Source organism: Pinus tabuliformis, chromosome 4_2 (genome assembly GCF_031772625.1).
Source record: "Pinus tabuliformis cultivar Carrire ecotype Pingquan chromosome 4_2, CPIR1, whole genome shotgun sequence".
NCBI classification, from domain to species: domain Eukaryota; kingdom Viridiplantae; phylum Streptophyta; class Pinopsida; order Pinales; family Pinaceae; genus Pinus; species Pinus tabuliformis.
Window position 1 is genome coordinate 1015507055 of NC_142304.1, and position 8894 is coordinate 1015515948.

Genomic DNA, 8894 nt, shown 5'->3' on the forward strand with positions numbered 1-8894 from the left:
GGATTCTCAGATATTTGAAAGGTACCACAAATCAAGCATTATGCTTTGGTGGTTTGAAGATTTCTCTACAGGGATATGTTAATGCAAATATGGTAGGTGACAGAGATAACAGGAGGAGCACTACAGGATATGTATTTACTATAAGTGGAATAGCTGTCACTTGGGTTTCAAAAATCCAAAGTGTTGATGCACTTTCAACAATAGAAGAAGAGTATGTTGATGCTATAGAGGCTAGTAAAGAAATGATTTGGTTACAAAGGTTTATGGGTGAATTGGGTAAGGAGAATGATATGGTCACGTTATAGAGTGATAGCCAAAGTTCCATTCATCTTGCAAAGAACTCAGCATTTCATTCTAGAACTAAACACATACAGTTCAAGTACCATTTCATACGATCAGTGCTGGAAGATGGAGAGTTGAAGCTGGAAAAGATACACACTAGCTAGAATCTTGCAGATATGCTAACAAAAGTTATAACCAGGGAGAAACTGAGAATATGCTCAGTTTCAATTAGTCTTCAAGGATGATGATGAAGATGAGAAATATCCAGGTCCAAAGAGGAGTCATTGTCCAACAAATGAAGCAGCAGTGGAGTTTCTACAATCATTCTCCAAGTGGGAGATTGTTCGGTGTGGAGCATGATTATTTACAGGTCTTTGTTTCATCCGGATGTATAACCCAGCAATTTTGTACACCCCTCCACGCGGGGGGTGCGGGGGAGACTTGTCCCCCCGCGGGGGTTCGGGGGGGCTGAACCCCCTTGGCTGGGGGGTCCGAGGGCCAGCGGTCCCCCAGCGGGGGTTTCGAGGGTAGCGTCCCTGAAGATAAAAACATATGTAAAATTGCCTTGTAAAAGTATAGTAATTTCTAGTCAATCTGGTCTGTTCATTAGGTCAATGATCTGACGGTAGAAGTTATGTTTGGTTTAGGGTTTTTTGCCCTAGAAGGTGTTGTGGTCACCAACAAACCCCCTCTTTGTTTGGTATTAGCAATAACATCAAGCAAAGGGGGACCCTTAACAAAAAATCTCAAAAATATTTTTATCAAAATTTTTGTATTTAACTCCCTAAAAGCTATATCGCATCGCAAAGAGAGAGTGAAGCGTTTTCCTATGCGCATAAATAAGTTGCAATAAAGCGATGCGACATTCATCACATCGCATATTTTGAAGGCGCCCTTAAAAGAAAACCCAAGGAATTGTCGATGGTCATTATGCGACGTCGCATATCGCAACGTCGCATAAGCAGCGCAAAATGAGCAAATGAAAAATGCAATCTTGCGATTTGCGATCTGCGATCTTACAAAATGCGATCTTGCGATTTGCGATCTTACAAACTGCGATTTTGTGATTTGCGATCTGCGACGAATGAGGCTATTAATTGCTGCGATACGAATCGCAGAAACCACTCATCGCAAAGTTTCTTCGGCATGATCTATAAACCCAAAATCGAGCGCGCACCTTAAGGGAAATTAATGATTGCACGCCTGAGTATCCAAAGATGATCGTGTTGCGTTTTTTGAAGAGTCAAGTCATTATGAGTGTCATGATTATGCATTCATTAGAACTTAAAGCTTTCATGTCAATCTTTTCCTCATTTCTCTTTTCCTTTGCGTAAACTGTAAGGCAGAAACTAATATAAATCTATATGCAGGAAACATCTAAGGAAAAGGGGAAAGTGCCAATACTTGAAGAACAGAGAGGAGATGCCTTCGCAAATGGATGCCGCATGCAGCAGAGCTGCGGATTCCAGAGTATCACTCCACAGACACTGATGAAAGTAGACTATCCAAGACTCAGAGTCAAAGGTGCACAAAAGCAGCATGTTTGCAAAAGATCCTGAAGCTCAGATTGGATAAAGCAAAAAGAAAAACGCTAAAGAGGGAGGACGCTCCAGAAAAGCCTGGAACAAAGAACGGAAGCAATTTTCAATACGTAAGATTGTTCAGGCAACGAAATCCCTAACTCATTGAGTCATTTGCATGGCCGGAAACCGAAATAGCAACAGCACAATCAGTTTGAAAGAAATCTGGGTTATACTAAGTATACACACAACAAATACACCCAGCCAGGGGAACATTTTCAAAAATATCTTCTAGATTGTCAGAAAAAGGTGCCATCTTTTGTTATTTCTACTTTTATTGCTCGAGCAAAAGGAAAAGACAACCAGCCGACTCTTTCCAAGGGAACCTCGCATTGCTTACAGCACTAAGGAGCAGATACAGAAACGGTTAGAAATTAGATTCAATTTTTAGAAATAAATTTGTTTTAGTAAAAGGGCGGTCATTTGAAGCCGTTCCCTAAATTTTTGTAATTAAGATTAGTTAGTTAGTAGTATTTAACCCTTCTCATGGCATTTGGAGAAGGGTCCGGAAATTTGTCAAAAAACTTGTCCTCAGAACATGCACTTTTGCACCCTCGGAGGTGGTTTTTGATGAATGGATGGATCGAAATTTATTTATGTTTGCATTTTAATGTCTGCTACTGATGTTGCACTTCTGTACTCTTAGTAGATGTTAGAAGTAAGTAGAGATAAATCATTATTTCTTGAAGTTTGTGAGTAAAATCAGTCATAAATGGTACTTTTATCTCTTGATTAATTTCTGCTCATATTCTCAGAGTGATATATAGCTGAGTTGTTTATATGTTGATGTATGAATGTCTGGGTTACCATTTGGCACTTTTGTACGGTGGAATCATTTGTTTGTGCTTAACATATGAATAACTTATCATGCGATATGCTGTTCACAACTGTTTTGCCTAACTTCTTATGCAGAATGGTTTATCTTAATTGATTTATATTCTTATGATATCTGAATGATATTTATTACCAGTTATTGTATGAAATCTTTTTAGATCGCATGATGAAAGAATCCTACCCCGGGTTAGTATAGATTAGATGTGTTGTTTTTGTTAGATTACAGTAGCATAGAGTCAGTTTAGAGTTTAGAATTAGATTAGCTTAAAATTACCTCTAGATTAGCATCATCAAAATCTACACACACACACACATCCTTTAAATTGGGAAGTTGGTCCCATCATCCCCAGTCGGACCCACTACACTAAACGGGCAAGGAGCCGCCAACTAGACCGGGTGGGTATCCCCCTTGTTGTTGACCCGATTTTGGGGCCCTCAACATATTTGGCGCTAGAAGGAGGGCACGAACTATGAATGGAAACTAAGTCAAAATCCAAATACCATTATGAGAGTAAATCACCCTCATCAACTCCCCCGACTTCTCCAATACGGTTAAACCCGGAGTTAGAAGTTGCTCGAGTATCCACCGCTGCTACCTACCCTAATATATCAGACCAACTGATCATTGAACCCCCTGAAATTCAAACTTTGATTCGTAAAATCCAGGGATTCTCTATTTTTTCTCAAAGGTCTGATAAATCTCACAGCAGCGTGACTTCGTAGTACAATCCTGCTCATCCCCTGACCAGATTGAAGAGTGAAAAATTTGGTATTCAACCAAGTGAACTCCCTCTCCCTACTAGGAAAAGAGCAAGGAAAACACCACCAGAGTCTGACCGTGAGACTCTTTCATCTACTTCGTCCATTTCAACCCCCTCACCACGAAGTCAACCACCCACATCCTCATCCCAAATCACTCATCCATCTTCCACGACCCTTCCTCTTCAATCATCAAAGATCATAATATCTTCATCTTCTTAGCATCAGGGATCGTCTTCTGCACTTTCATTAACTAGCGGCTCAACGATGGCCCAATCTCCATGGAACAATCCTGGGGCGGTTTTGATGCCTCCACCCCTGAGCCCAATACCGGCCCATCCCGAGAAATGGCTACCCAAATTCAATCCAAAAACAGGCATGCTAGCCGAAGAGCATATCAATAATTTCATGCTTTCTGTTAATCTCAACGGAGTTACCAACGAGGATGTTGTCGTCCGGATTTTTCCTTATACAATGCAAGGAACAGCCGGGTCATGGTACTTTTCGTTACCTTCCGGGTCCATCACAAGTTGGGACATTTTTCAAAGTCAATTCCTCACCAAGTTTGGCGATGACAGATCAACAGCGACATTGATCAATGACCTATCTAATCTTAAAGCTGAGACTAGAGAACCCATTAAAGATTTCAATTTACGGTTCAATAAGATCCTCAACAAAATTCCCGCTGCTTCTCAACCCAGCGAGGAAGTAAGATGTGAATGGTACATCACGGCCTTACCATCAAACTTGGCTATCTTCGTAGATAGGGCAAACAAGACGACCTTAGTTGAAAACTTGACTGAGGCGTTAGCAGTAGAAAAACGCATAGTTGCCCTAGAAAAGAGATCTGCAATAGAAGAATGCAAATCTAAGAAAATCTCTTTCAAAGAAGACACCAAGAAGAAGCAAACGAAAGATCCTTTCGATATGGAAGGATTACAAAAAGTCTTAAAGGCCATGTCTAATGAGATGATTGACATAAGAGAGCAAGTAGCAGAAACTTCTTCAAAAAAGCCCTACAGATCTTTTAAAAGAAATCTTCCCATGGAGATGAAACCACCCAATGCTGTCTCAAACGTCGAATCTGAAGAAGAAGAAGAAGAAGAGAATACCACTGAAGGACAGACCGATGATGAAGAAGTTGTGGAACTACAAGGAATGTGGGATTTCATCCTCCCACAAGAAGAAGATCAAGAAGCATTTCTGGTTAGGACACGAAGCAAAAATCAACTTGATCCTCCCCAAACTACTCCTAAACAGAAGGGCGCAAGCCCTGCAACAAAAGATAAGGTCGCAACAAAGAAAACAACTACTAGAGCGACCCAATTTAGCCCAGTCCAATCAGATCAATCACCTCCATCAAGAACACTGATAGTGTCGGATGAAATGGAGTATAAAATTATCGATGACATGAAAAAGACTAGGGCTAATATCACTCTTTACGAATTGAGCAAATTGAAACATCAACAGAAAATAATGATGAAAGAATTACATGCCGTGCCTACTACATCTTTACCTACAGTTGTAGCTTCCCACAACATGGGAAGACCTCCAACCAACATGATCAATAAGATTGATCCAAATGACATTGCCTTGATTGGAGGAAGATCAAGATCTCATACTCCTGCTTTTCTTCTCACTTATGAAATTTTCAATAAAAACGTGCACAATTGCTTGGTTGATTCTGGTGCTTCAACGAATATTTTACCCAGATCAATATGTGCCAAATTGAATGTTCAGCCACAAAAATCCGCAGTGCGCATAGTTCAACTTGATCGATCTCAAGTCGAAGTGATTGGTGAACTTAACCAAGTGACCATAAGATTGTCGTCTAACCCAAAAGTATGCCAGGTTATCAACATTCTAGTAGCTGATATCCCTGAATTCTATGGTTTAATTCTTAGCAGGGATTGGTTCGAAAAACTCCACGGATATTTCTCAACCGACTGGTCGCACATGTGGTTACCCTACAATGGTAAACCCAATCAAATAAAGGTTGAACGAGAGTTGCACCAAAAATACATAGTGACTGAATTGGAAGGAGAGAATGAAGCAATAGCATACAACAGCAGTATCATAGGCAATTACTCAATAGATTCTTTCCTCGGCAATTTCAATGCTCACACCTCACCTTACTTAGAAAATTCAGTTTTGTCCCAAGTTGAAAATTTTTCCCAAACTGATGATTCAAAGTGTTTTAAATTTTTAGATAACTCTGTAAATACATCTTTGTTTTGGAAATTATATTTTGATGGCTCTAAGTCTAACGAGGGAGCAGGAGCAGGATGCGTTCTGATTAGCCTAGACGGAAACAAGACCATGCTTACATGCAAACTTGAGTTCGATTGCACAAACAATACAGCGGAATACGAAGCCTTGGTGCAAGGCCTATACAAAGCAATCGGGTTGAATGTTAAGTATCTTCAAGTCTTTGGAGATTCTGAAATTGTCGTCAAACAGGTACGTAACACCATACATTGCCTGTCAAGTCATTTAACGCACTATCAATCTTTAGTACAAGATCTGACTTCACATTTCATAGCATTCAATATTTCGTCAATCCCAAGACTCCAAAATGCGAGTACAGACCTGTTAGATAACGTAGCCTCTAGACTTATTCCCTCCGAAGATTTTAGTCCCGATAGGTTCTCAATAGAATTAATCTTTAGACCATCCATCCCTGACAATATCACCAACTAGAGAGTATTCAACGACGACCCCGACATTGTAAATTTCCTCACTTCTGAAGGATCCTACTCAAATCAAATAATTGACGAAGACCATCATGATCACCAAATTCAACAAAATAGCACTGATAATGCTATACCTAAATCGATGGTTAAGTTAGAAGATTTATATGATTTGAAAAGTCGGTTTAAAAGGTCTGCCAATTCTAAACTCTACAGTTCAACTCTGAATTATGAATTAGTGAACCTAGGAACCGATCAGAAGCCGCAAAACGTTAATCTGGGCCACGGCCTAGCCCCTGAAGAAAAATCAGCATATATCCGTCTTCTGAGACAATACAAAAACGTTTTTGCATGGAATTACGATGAGCTGAAGACATACAACACTTCTATCATTCAACACACTATCCCTATGATTGACAATGAAAAACCTGTCCAGCAGAAGCTCAGAAAAATCCACCCCAACTTAGAAAATCAGATAAAGACTGAGCTAAATAAGTTGTTGAGAGCCAGAATAATTTTCCCCGTCAGACATTCCAAATGGGTATCCAATATGGTGCCTGTTAGAAAGAAAAACGGAGATATTAGAATCTGTATTGATTTCCTGAATCTCAACAAAGCCTGTCAGAAAGACAATTTTCCCTTCCCACCTATGGAGCAAATACTACAGGCAGTAGCGGGCTCAGAATTAATGTCTTTCCTGGATGGATTTTCAGGATACAATCAAGTGCTGGTACATCCCGATGATCAGTTAAAAACCACATTCCGAACCAAATGGGGCACATACGCATATCGGAAGATGCCATTTGGTCTGATCAATGCCGGCGCTACCTTTCAGAGAGCCATGGACATCGCGTTTAAAGGTTTAGTCAATAAATCGGTAGTGATTTACCTGGATGATATAACAGTGTACTCCAAGAAGCGAAGCGACCATCTCAAAGACTTGAAACAAATCTTTCAAAGATGTTTAAGGTATGGGATTTCACTTAACCCAAAGAAATCTTTTTTCGCATTAAGTGAAGGGAAATTGCTCGGATTCATAGTGTCGAAATCTGGTATTCACATTGAACCTGACAGAATCAAAGAAATTTCCGAAATATCCATTCCCCATAACAAAAAGGCCATGCAATCTTTCCTTGGACAAATCAATTTTGTAAAAAGGTTTGTCCCGGATTTTTCACGTATTATTTCTCCTTTACAAAATATGATAAAAAAGAATTCAAATTTTAAATGGGGCCTAGATGAGCATGAAGCATTCAACTTGATCAAACAAGCTATCATCAACGCTCCATCTTTAGCTACCCCAAATTTTTCAGAATCCTTTATCTTATACACTTTTGCCTCAGAGAAATCTTATGCCGCGATTTTAACTCAAGCAAATCAAGAGAAGGCGGAAGCTCCAATCGCATTCTTTAGCTCAAACTTACAAGGTGCTGAGCTCAATTATTCAGACGTGGAGAAACAAGCGTATGCTATTTTCAAAGCGATCAAATATTTCAGACCTTTCTTACTTAAAGCCCATACCAAAGTCGTCGTACCGTTTCCAGCGGTAAGAAACCTATTGGTACAGAAGGATGTGGGCGAAAAGAGGGCAAATTGGATTACCGCTTTACAAGAATACGATCTTGAGATCAAACCAGCAAACATCATAAGAGGTCAAGGCTTCTGCAAGATGTTAGCTGGAGCATCGCAAATTCCTGAGAACTCATCTGAAGAGGTACATACATATGAGGTAAGCCTAAACGACGCAGAATCATTATATGCGGACACCATTTATTATCTTAAGAACGGGTATGCTCCATCACACCTGGATCACACCAAGAAAAGAGCTCTGAGATTGAAAGCTAAACAATAACAGCTCATAAATGATGTTCTGTTTAAAAGGAATTATGATTCTGTACTTCTTAGGTGTCTTGAGAAAACTGAAGCCGAAAAGGTTTTGCAGGAACTCCACGATGGACCAGCAGGTGGACACTATGTTGGAGAAACTACTTCGCATAAGATCTTACGTGCAGGATATTATTGGCCCACGCTGTTCAAAGACTCATACAATTACGTAAGGAAATGCCAAATCTGCCAGACTGCTGCAGTGAAACAAAAGAAATCGTCCATGCCACTACAGCCGGTTAACATCGAGCAACCATTCAGCCAATGGGGCTTGGACATAATAGGTGAGATCGTTCCTCACTCTTCTAAGCAGCATAGGTATATCCTCACGACAACAGATTATTTTACTAAATGGGTAGAAGCAGTTCCTCTCAAGACAGTTAATTCTGAAAACATTATTGAATTCATAGATCAATTTATCATCACTAGGTTTGGATTGCCAACGGCCTTAATGTTTGATAATGCATCATACTTTTCTGGAAATGCAATGATTGAGTTTGCACTTAAAAGAGGGTTCAAACTGAAGTATTCTGCCAACTACTATCCGCAAGGTAACGGGTTGGCTGAATCAACAAACAAAAACCTAATCAGGATTATTAAAAGAACAGTTGACCAAAACCAAAAGAATTGGCACAAAGCGCTGGTTAATGCTTTATGGGCAGACAGAATTACGAAGAAAGCTTCGATCGGCACTTCTCCCTTTAATTTAGTTTATGGGAAAGAAGTGGTTCTTCCTACTCACTTAGTCATTCCCTCTTTGTCTTTAGTACAACACATCGATGAAGTATCTACTTCCTCTTTTCAATTGAGACAAATGGAGATAATCAAACTAGAAGAACGACGAGAACAAGCTAAGAAAACCCAT